Below are 12,312 nucleotides of genomic sequence, written 5' to 3' on the forward strand. Positions count from 1 at the left end.
GGGTAATTTCACACACTCAATACGGTCCCTTACTAGCGTATTTCAATTTCTTCTTTTTGTTACGTACACCATACATGATAACTTTGTCTCCCATTTTTATATTTTTGTCTTTTAAATGGCGGTCAAACCATTTTTTCCTTCTATCTTTTTCCACTAGGGAGTTGCACACAGCCAAATGCCTTTCTTCCTCTAGACGCTCAAGAATATAGAGTTGCTTGACCAAAGGATTACCGTCCCAGCCTTCTTGACTAGCCACAAAAAGACTAGGGATGACAACTTCCCAGGGTGTCATTGCTTCTTGTCCATATACCATTTTAAATGGTTTACAATTGATGGCTACTTTATACGCAGTTCGATAGGCCCGTAAAGCTAACGTAATCTTTAGATCCTAGTCAGTGCAATGTGCCTCAATAGTCTTGGTCAAAATAGGGATAAGAGTTTTGTTTGTACTCTTGTCTTGGCCATTGTCTTGGGGGTAATAAGGTGTAGACTTGTGGAGGGATATCATGAAGTTCATTTTGAGGTCTTTGATCACGTCATTTATGAAATGAGTGCCATTGTCACTTACAAGCTCAAAGAGGCACCCAAAGCGGGTAATAATGTTCTCAAAGAGGAGGTTAGCCGTTGTCTTTGCGTCAACCTTGCGTGTAGCCCTATCTTCATTCCATTTTGTTACATTGTCTGTGGCCACTATAGTGTATCGTGATTGCATGTTACGTGCATCCGGACTAATTCGAACTACAAAGTTGAAGCCCCACCTTTCAAATGGTTGAGTTGGCATCTTATCCTTCCAATGTGGTTTATTGTAATGTTGGCATTCATCACACCCTTTCAGAAAAAGTGATGCATCTTTAAACAAAGTGGGTCACCAATAACTTGATTGCACCTTCCTAGCAGTCAATTATCTTAAAAAATGACCGTCAGCTATGCCCATATGTGCTTCTTGCAAAATGTACAAGTATTCATCTTCACGAGCACAACCTCTAAGTACGTCATCCTTCCCACTCTTATAGATAATTCCAGCCAATTAGGCAATATGGTTCACACTCTTTGATTATCTTCCGAGCTAAATCTTTACGAAGCTCCTTAGGCATAAAAACATTAACTAAAAGTTAACAATTCTCTCACTGCATTCAGGCATTGTTCCAATTATGAGTAGGGAAGTATTGGGTAAATTATCACCAATTAGGCAATATGGTTCACACTCTTTGATTATCTTCCGAGCTAAATCTTTACGAAGCTCCTTAGGCATAAAAACATTAACTAAAAGTTAACAATTCTCTCACTGCATTCAGGCATTGTTCCAATTATGAGTAGGGAAGTATTGGGTAAATTATCATCAATTTCTGCAGGGGTTTACCCATTGGGTATGCGAGACAAATGATCAGTCATGACATGTTTTTTATGAGGTCTCACAACAATAGTGAAGTTTACAGTGAAGTCAAAATGAAGAAGAATTAATAACCAACGTGTAATTCTTCCTGTGGAGCAGGGTTTATTTACCTAGTATAGTAGCACTTGATGATCTACATAAAAAACAAACTTGGTGACAAGAAGATAATATCAAAACTTCTTTGTTGCATAAATCATACCCAGCCCCTCTTGCTCCATAGTGGTGTAGTTGCGACTAGCAAAGCTAATGGGGTAGTCTAGGTTATGCTCTTCGGGATAAGTTAAAACACAACCAATAGCAAAGTTTGACGCATCGATATGCACAGATCCCAATTTGGCATTCGTAGGATTGGGGCACTTTCTACATCCTTCTTTAATAACTCATAGACCCGGTCACATTCTTTGGTCCAATTAAACTCCATAAGAAGCTTGTACAAGGGACAAGCTAATATATCAACAAAGAGTAATATAAACCGTCAATAATAACCAACATGGCCCATGAATCTTTGCACTTCCTTATAGTTCATTGGTGGGGGAGATTCTAGAATGACTCTAATTTTGCTCTCATCTGTAGAAATCCAATTTTTGGACACTATATGCCCTTAAATTACTCCATAATTAACCCAAAATTGGCATTTGAAGGGGTCCAATGAGATGCAATATAATCTACATTTTTCAAATACCTATCTTAAACATGTCAGATGATCCTTCCAAGAGGAATGAACACACAATTCATCTAAGAAGGCCTCAAAAAAATCTCTTAGATACTCATTGAAGGAAATGTTAATTAATCTTTGGAATGTAGCAGGGGCATTGGTCAAGCCAAAAGACATCACTCAAAATGCAAATACACCAAATTCAGTTAATGTAGGTAGTTCTAGCTTGGATCTCTAGTGCAATCATAATTTGATTACAGCCCGAGTACCCATCTAGGAGACTATAAGACGCCTTACCCACTACTCATTCAAGCACATGTTTAGAGTATGGCAATGGATAGTGATCTCTCCTAGTGGCAACATTAACCTTTTTAAGGTCCACGCACACTCAAATCTTCCCATTCTTTTTTGGCACAATGACGATTGGGGACACCCATTTAGTGTGCTCAATATATGAATTCACATTTGATAATCTTGTCAAGCTCTTCTTTGATTATCTTTGCATACTTAGGGTCAATTGGGTAGAAACGTTGTCCGGGACCGGCAGTTTAGCAGTGCTAACCATTGAAATTGTATGTTGTACCAAAGAAGGTGAAACACTTTTCATACATGGTATGTCCAAGGGAATACATCCTTGAATCCCTTAAGCACTGCTTTAAGGTCTTCCTCTTCCTTCCCTATGAGGTCTTGGGCAATAAAGACTGGTTTAGACTCCTCACTTGGTTCTGCTAATTTGATCTCCTTTACCATTTCTAGACCATTGTATAATCCCTTACTTTTTGATCTTACACTCTCCCATGGTATAAGATTTTAAATGTTCAGGTGCAGGTATAAGTCTATAGGCTCTTGTTATCCTAAGATCTTGGCCTTAGCTTTTTCTTCTTTTTGTTGTTGGGCTAACCCCTGGCTCTATCGTCTACTTGCTGTATGGCTCAACTTGGGCTTCTCTACAATCTCTATTTGGGGAATTTCATGGGGTTATGGACTATACCACATGACACTTTGAAGGTATTCACCCCAATCGCCTACTAGCTTTTGATGAGCATCCAAAGCTTCCACATCACAAAGCCAAGCACTGGATTTCTTTTCATTCATTAAAGCACACACATTTGCTCAATATCACCGCCTCTTATAGATCCTCTATTTCTTGCCTAGGATCCTTTTTTAATTTACATCTAGATTTGACTCACTAGATTGGTGTCCTCATTGGTGTCCTCTTCACTCTCGAAGGAGCTAACATAGGTTGATGTACTCGGTCTTGAATGGTTTGACTCTAAAATTGTTTTATCTCCCAATTTGGGAGGCTCAAAATCATTTCACTTTGGGAACAACCTCTAAGTTACATTGGTTAGAGTCTTCTATAGAGTCATCGATGGCACTGTCAGGTTGGTATACAAATTTCTTACCCTTAGAGGATATATTCATTGCACTTATCATGTTTAGGGCTGCAATCTATGGTAACTCTTCCCCCTCTCTTGTGACTCAAGTGGTTCCTCTATTTCCCCGAGTGTTTATGGTTGCAGCTAGGTGTATCCAGTCAACATTATTCGACTGCGTCATACCAAGTAACACATCCATATAAGGAGAATCTTGCCAATGTCTATATCCTTCTTACAAGCATAACAATATTGTAGTGGGGCTAAGGGAACTGTGGTGTCATTAGGAAGAGGATGAGGTCTAGGAGGGCCTCTTTATTTTCCATGAGATTATGGAGGTGAATAACATTTTGACGAATAGGTGCATGCCATGTGTGCAAGAATGGCGTGTGTGTAAGAGAGGTGTAAGAATGGTCAAAGGATGCACTTTTTCCCCAAAAAGGGGGGAGGGGGGGGGGGCAACTTTATGATTTTCGGCCTTCCATAACTCCTACATACAATCTCCGATTTGAGTGTAGATTATAGATATATAATCTACACGCCAAGCTCTTTCCGTAGATATGATACTTGATATAGTTTTGCATGCTAGATTTTAAATTTCATTTTGGGAGGAAAATTTGAATTTAAATAAACTAGCCGTTTTGCCTGTTTGAATTCAAAAGCTCTCCTTTGGTTTCTTTCTTAATACTATAGCTTTGACTTCCTTAAACTGCCAAATAAAGAGTCCCTCCTAGACCCCATTCTCTTCCTAATGCAGAGCGATGATCGATAATGGCTTTACTTTCTAGGGGGTATACTTTACCGGTCACCAAATCCACTCTAATGACAGAGTCCCAGAATTGTAGATAGACAAGATTTTTAGAACAATCATGAACCATTTGTGCTTCCCTCATAAAATTTCATCCTAAGATCATTTCAAACGAAATAGGGTGCTTAAAGAAATCCATCACGATGAAAGCATGTCATACCCAGAACATTAATCTTAAGACCTTGAGCATCCCAATAAGTTTTGCAATGGTACCACTGGCCATCTTTACCACAATTTTTGTAACGCTAAGGTGGGGTTTTCCCATGGATTCCCAACAGTTTTTAGTAACAATGATAACTCCCGCACCACCAGCAATGATTCCCTTTATAGTTAATCCCTTTGTAGTGATAGGTAGGATTGCATTAGGCTCGTCACCTTCAAATACTACCATAATTCGTTGATAGGTACCTCCACAACATCCATCTAAGTCAGACAATTGCACTTGATTCTTCCCAACACTCATAATCAAATCAAGCCTATTCATTTGTGTAAACTGCAATCATCTAGCATGTAGCTCCCCATTGAGGAATGTTCAAAGGGCAAAGAATAGCTCATGATCTCCGTATAACTTTTCTATGATAGTGGTTCGGACCTCTAAAGACATGAAATCCACTATCCTGGCATTATTCAATGGCATTTTGTGAGGTGTAGGTCCTTGACTAGGAGCTGATGAGGATGGAATCTCCCCTTCCTCAACAGGATCAGGCATTCCCTCACTAAACATCCTTTCATAAAAGAAAGGTGTATGCCCACTTTCTGATGTCTTATCCTCACTCTCTTCTTGGATGACACTAGGTATGGTTAATGGTCTATGTTTCGTGTGGTGAGGATGGACTTGCATGGGAAACATTGTGTTGGAAATATTTGCATGTCTATGTTTTGGTTCTATCTTTCTTTGAGTCTCCTTCACCAAACCTTTTAGGTGTTGAACTCGCTCAATCTCCTCTATGGGGTTTGGGTAGGTCCCAATCTTCTTCTTGCGGTTTTCCTCTTTTGGGTCTCGTGGCTTATCTTGGGGTTTCCTGATTGGATTTGGAAACACTTGTTGCATTTTCAGGGACTCTTTATGGCTCTCTGCAATTGGGTTTCTGTTTGGCTTGGCATCTCATGGTGTTCTTTGTTGGAATTTTCCTTTGTGGTAATGGTTCTGGTTTTCATTATTTCAATTGAATCGGAATCATCCTCAGGGTCGTCCATATACAGGAGATTATCTCCTAACCCTATGTTTATCTTACAGATCGATTTTGAACCTACAATATTTATCGATCTCTTCCTTTGTGTTTTCTTTTTCTTTGCTCGGGTAATCAATGTAGTATCTCTCTCTTCAATGATATGGTTTAAACTTTGGAGCATCGAATCGTGTAATCACATTGGCGGGTACAACGGGTGGTATTGCTGATGTCTCACTAGAAATTTTGACTAAATTCAAGGGTGTGATCTTGAGTGCTACATTTGGGTTATGGGGGCATTTTGCAATCAAATAATCTGTGACACAATGATTACATGTGAGTACTGGAATTGTAGACATGCTCCCCTAACTGTTTTGTATTTGTGTGGCATTATTTTGTAGTCTAATACGACATTTAGCTACCGGATGTGGTCCACCACACTCGTAGCATTGAAAAGCTGGTCTCCTAGCCGTGAGGTTGACATTTCGAGATATTTTTGTGAGAGTAGCTTCTTGATAAACAAGCTTGACTTGCCCCCAACAATCTTCCATGTAATATATAGGACACTCTTCCAAAGTATCCATCCCATAGGAAATACTTGTAATGGAAATGGCCTATAAACTTTGAGAGTAGTGGAATTAGGAAATTAGATAAGCACTTTTGTGAGATTACTTTGTGAGCATACTGGGTGAACTTAATTGATGGTAGCAACATAAACATGGTACTCAGTTAACTTGGCATGAACAATACTTCTGCAAGAGAGAGAGTTTAGAGAACATGACAATAGTTGAGGATCGGATTCATACCGAGTTGGTCCCCCCTCCAATAGGCATTTGTATTATAGTTTCTCCCATCAAGAGAGTTTTGGTACAATACAATCTTTGTGTTCCTTGTGACCTAGGTGATGCAATGAAGATGGAAAGCTTCATGCATCACAAACATAACATAAACTTTGTAGAAAGCATTAACTATCCCAAGCCTCAGTCCCAAGGCCTCAAACACCTTCGAAGGTGGAGAGAGCTAGCGGGGAATGAGGGTAGCAAAAAGGAAGAAGAAACATTCCATAGGAGAAATAAATAGTTCCTCACTTATCATCATTCTTCTTGCTAGCATACATAATAGCATAGTAATGAAGATGGAGAAGGTGGCAAGCTTATGCATTGAAGCATGGATCTTGGTTGGATTTGCATTCAATAGACAAGAGTGTTGGTGTAGGCACTTACTTCTCACAAGCTTAGATAAGGAGGTGGAGTTCCTCAACTTTCACCAAGTGAGTAAGAATCCACAAAATCAGAGTGTGTGTGTGTGGTGTATATCCCCCTATCACCCCCCTTGCTTGCTTGGTGCTAACTTTTCCACATGTTGCAAGCTCATTGGACCCCTCTCCCTCTAGCCAATCACATGCTGCATGCATTCAAGTACATGGTTAGTCTTTTGACAAGTGTCCTCCTTACCCCTTAGAGAGGGAGATCTTGAAAAAATCTAGATATTTAATGGATGGAAGTAGAATCTCATTGGACCCCTCTTTAGCCTAGCCAATAGCATTCAAGCACACCATGTGGTTAAGCTTAGTGAGAGTTTGACATGTGTCCCATGTGCCCTTTTAGAAAAGGGGTGCCCCTTGGGCGAGTGGAAGGTTAGGTCAAAGATTCCCCTATCTTTGGGACTTTTATGCATAGGAAGCTTCTCAAGAACCTTCATCATTAAGTGTGTAGGGTCTCTTTTTGACTCAAGCATCTTACCCCCATGCAGAGGAAGCTTCTCAAGAAACTTACTCAATCATTAAGTGTGTAGGGTCTCTTTTTGACTCAAGAATCTTACGCCCCATCCATAGGAAGCTTCTCAAGCAACTTCCTCATTAAGTGTGTAGGGTCTCTTTTTGACTCAAGCATCTTATCCCCCATGAATAGGAAGCTTCTCAAGCACCTTCCTCATTAAGTATGACAAGTACCTCAAGTACCTTAGGTGGAGTTCCCACCTCAAGCTCAACCCTAGCTTGCCTAAGGTCAAAGGCAAGTTTAGATCGGGTTCCGACCTCAAGCTCAGTCCTAGCTTGCCTAAGGTGAAAGGTAAGTTTAGGTTGGATTCCCACCTCAAGCTCCACCCTAGATTGCCTAAGGTCAAAGGACTTTTAACACTAACCATTGGAGGTATTTAATGAAGCTAAGCCTAAGGTCTTTTAAGCTCCATTAGGTGCACATTGCTCTTTGATAGTATACCTCCTTTTTGACCCCTATTGAGATGTAACCATCTCTCCACTTGGTCCCCTGATGAGGTAAGTCTTTAAGAACTTATTGCACATTGCTCTTTGATAGACCATCTCCTTTTGGACCCCTATTGAGATGCAACCATCTCTCCTTTTGGTCCCGTGTTGAGATAGGTCTAGAAGCACATGTCTCTATTCTAACTCTTGTTCCCGTTTATTCTCCCACATTAAATGATCAGTTTAATATGAGAAAATCATTTGGTAAAGTTAGATATTATATTTTATGACATTACCTCAAGAATTGCTCACTTGAAGATATTTGCTTGCCAACAATGTGAGCAATATGAGATTTAAATTGCAAAACAAAATTTTCCCACCTCATTTGTTTGTTGGAGAGCTTGGTTTGCGTCATGAAGTTCTTGAGGCTTTGTGATCCATTCGTAGGATGAATGGAGTCCCCAAGAGATAGTGTTTCCACGTGTTTTTGGCATATAGATTAGCTAGTAGCTCTTTTTCGTATTTTCCCCATACTCACTTATCGAAGTTGAGACTTTGATTCTCACATGCTATGGCATGCCCTTCTTGAAGCAAAATAGCTCCAAGGCAATAACCACAAGCATCACATTGGACCTCAAATGGCTTTGAGAGATCTAATAGTGTGAGCACATTTTGAGAGATAAGATTCTCCTTAAGCTTCTCAAAAGCTTCTTGTACTTTTGCAGTCCATGAATACTTAACGTTTCTTTTTGTTAAGTCATGTAATGGGCCTACTATTAGTGAGAATTTTTTCTATGAAGCATCTATAGTATGCACACATACCTATGAAGCTTCGTACCTCATGTAGATTCCGTGGATTAGGCCATCCTTTTATTATCTCTAACTTTGTTGGATCCATACAGATGACATCATTAGAGATAATGTGACCTATCTCTTGGAGGAAAAATTCACTTTTCTTTTGATTAATGAAAAGCTTATCCTCTCTCACAACTTGAAAGGGTATCTGGAGGTGTCACTTGTCATTAGGGAATTTCGGAGGTCATTTGGAGGGCCTTCTAAGAAAATGTATTTTTTGCACTCTCTCTCTAGAAAAAATGGCAAATAATAGAGCTGGGTCTTTCATAGTAAAAGTTCAAAAAGTGTACTTTAAGTAGATTCCTTACTCTTCTGAAAATTCGTTCGTAGTGATTGAGGGATAATCCTCTTTTCAGTTGCATTGAATGAACCTCGTCAATATGGAGGGAATGAGGCTAACATGGAGGGACGAAGGCGCAGCCGCTATTCACTTTCCATTCAACCTGCACATTTGGCTAATGGCGCACTCCTCAAATGGCACAAATGTTACCCAGAAACGAGCCAAATATCACCTTCACATTGATTTGGACAATGAGTACCAACCATTGATTAAGCGTAGTAAAACAAACACACATATACCTCCTGCTTCCATAGACACGCTCAGAGCTCAGGGAGCTAAACAGATAGATATCTGGATGAGAGGCTCTCTCTACCCTAAGAATCCAATGACTAATGTGTCTCCATCGTTTGTCAATCCTACAAGCTTATTGACCTTTGCTGGTGATGGAGAAAAGGGCCTTCTGGGTTATTGTAAATCTCTTACAAGAGAAGCTGAAACTTACAAGGGCATTCTCCAAGCTCAACAATGTGAGATTGTTCGCCTTTCACATTTACATTCTATAGATCAGGTTGCCATTTTGCAACATAAAACAGAGGTACAAGAACTGAAAGGAAAGGTGCGAATTTGTCAAATGAAGGACACCATCTTAGGTGGTCGTATCCGAAAGAAGAAATTGCGCAATCTTGAAACATTGCAGGTTGCATCAGGAGGTCTCAAGAAAAGAATCCGAGCATTAAGGTGATGCTTCTTGGTTGGCTACATTGTCTTAGTTAAGTAATCTTTTTGTTTTTTCTTGTTATGCATTGTTTTCATGTGCCTAAATAGTGTTAGTGAAGCAAATTTTCTGTTATTTACTTATGCATTGTCTTCATGTAGAGATTCAATCTATCCTGAGAAGGAAAACATTGACCCCAAAGCCAATATAGGAAAGAGATTGAAGCCACTTATAAGTAGAAGCCTGGTAGTAGATATAGTACATGACAAGAAGTTTAAGGTCCTACAACGAAATGTAGTGGACCACTTTATTTCAGAGAACTCAGTGCCTGCAAAAGAAATACAAGGCACACTTGATTCACTTGGTGTAAGCAAAAGAGGATATTCGGCTATCCAAAAGTCTGTCTCATCCATCTTTGTTAAGAAGGGTATAAAATCCAAACTTCTACCATCAGCCTCAAGTGTTTGGAAAGAGAGGCTTCAGCTTAACGAAGCACAGGGAGACTATCTTGGACAACCCTTTCATATTAAAGCAACTTACAGTGGCCATGGAGCAAACATGGCATATGATGAGTTCAATAATATTTTTATGGACCTGTGGATATTACAGAAGAGAATGGTGGAGTTTTACAACATCACATTTGAAGAGTCACGAGGGGTATTACATTTTGTGTTAAAACTGGATGAGTGTGAGCTTGTTAAAGAGAAAAAGCTAGAGTGTGTTACTATTACTTTAATGAATAGAGCCCTCTCAAAGTGTCCCAGTGATGATCCTTTATATTTTAGTGTTCAATCAGAATCTAACATATGGTGGCTTGGTGCGTTTGAGGTAAGCGAGATTCTCAGGTAAGCTCAAATGTTCACATCTACTTAAGTCTCATTTATTTTGTGTTGCAGGTAAAGAAAGAAGATCATGAGATTCTATATTGGGTGTTCCATCGAACTAATATTCCGGAGGTGATTGATCGACAGACTAACCAGGGAGAGGTACTGCGTCTAGATGGAAGGGGAGACTTTCAAGTTCAGTGGAATCTTGCAGGTGACCTCAAAACATTAAAGTGCATGTATAATTGTGGAATGGGTGCAATGGCAAAGTCGTCGTGTTTGTTCTGCATGGAGCCTGCAAAGGTCATGGACCCAAAGTGGTGGAGAAAAGCTCCAACACGTCACATTGAGGATCCTGCTTTTCGACCGGTTTTGAAAATACCACTTGTGAATGTCCACATTTGTACAATGCATGCCCTTTGTAGAATTGTGGAGAAATTGGTCTACTTATATATCGGGTTTTCTTGGAAGATTAAGAACTCGGCAGAACGACAAGTAGCCCTGCAGTGTTTAGAAATGGTACTGTCGGATATGGGGCTTCATGGTGGCAATGTGAAAATCCAGCGGGATGAAAAGAGATCAACTGCTAAGAAGGATGTCCCATGCAAACCATCCATCGGTGGGGTGAAGGCATGGAGGTTTTTATCTAAACCCCAAGGTACAAGAGATCCGAAGCTAACAAAACATGGAAAAATATATAACACATCTTATGTTAGCAAGGTAGAGTATCAGAGCTGGAAAAAGCTACATATTGCAGTCAAAGACCAAGAACCAACTACTCGTAACGCGAAGGCTGAGGTTTGGCGATCAATAGAAATCCTATTTTTGATGTGCGACAAAGATGACTGGTCACAAGGTGATATGAACAAGTTCAAGGAGAATCTCAACCTTCTGAAAAAATCATTCAAGACAGCATGGACAGACACCCAAATTACTCACTACATGGTATTATCGTGTATTTCATTCTCTCTTATGTGCAAATATGTGAGTGTAAAACATTCTAACTAATCTGTTTTCATATCGAGCACATCATCTTCAATCATTTACCATATTTTATACAAAAGTATGGGAATCCGGCAATATGAAATACCCAAGGGATGGAAAAGTCTCATTACATGGCGAGAAATGCTTATTTCAGGCACACACGACATGGTGGCTCTCGAATCAAGGCTAACAGTTTGAGAGAACTATTTGAATGGTTCTATCGTAGAATCATTCATCGAATGCAGGCAAAAGAAGTCTTGGCAAATTCAGCAACAACACAAGCCATCAGACATTTACAACAACAAAAAGTTAAAAGATCAATGGTATACAACAACTCCGGAGCTCGTGAAAGTCAACGAAGGTGGAGAGAGACAATGGTGTATGTGAATCACAAGTGGAGAAAGATACTCTGAGTGGATGACATTGTACAAAATTTATGTAATACATGATCTTATACAATTGCTACTTGAAGTGTATCAAGATTTTGAAGGTTCAATTTTGTTTTTTGGCACGTCACCCTTGTAACGAATCATGAGATGTTTGCCATACTCTAAAAGTTCATCTGGGTTTTGTCTACCAAGAGCTAGTGCCATTGCTGTGTAGGTGTAGTAATACGCTGCCCGACCACCTGTATAGCGGGCCGGGCAGTAACCAAAACAATCTCTAGCAAACACTTTGTCCACAAGAATGACTTTATCTGCACTTTTGGGCAGCCCGGGTCCACCCAAGAAGCGTGATAGTGTCTTGAATGTGTAAGTTGCTATTGAACCCTCTTGTGACATGGAATTGTGAAAAACTACTATCGGCGACTCGCAAAGCTTTGAAAGGTACTGCACTAGGGCCGCATCCCTTCCACGATACTCTCGAGTCCGCCTCCGAAGGAAGTCATCCTTGTCAGCAATCCAAGACTGCACATATCATGTCAGAAGTGACACAAAGAGAGAGAGAGAGAGAGAGAGAGAGAGAGAGAGAGAGAGAGAGAGAGAGAGAGAGAGAGAGAGAGAGAGAGAGAGAGAGAGTTACCATGAAGCTCTCATCCTGCAGAAAGAG

This window comes from Adiantum capillus-veneris, chromosome 18 (assembly GCF_014529385.1).
Source record: "Adiantum capillus-veneris isolate H3 chromosome 18, ASM1452938v2, whole genome shotgun sequence".
Lineage (NCBI taxonomy): Eukaryota > Viridiplantae > Streptophyta > Polypodiopsida > Polypodiales > Pteridaceae > Adiantum > Adiantum capillus-veneris.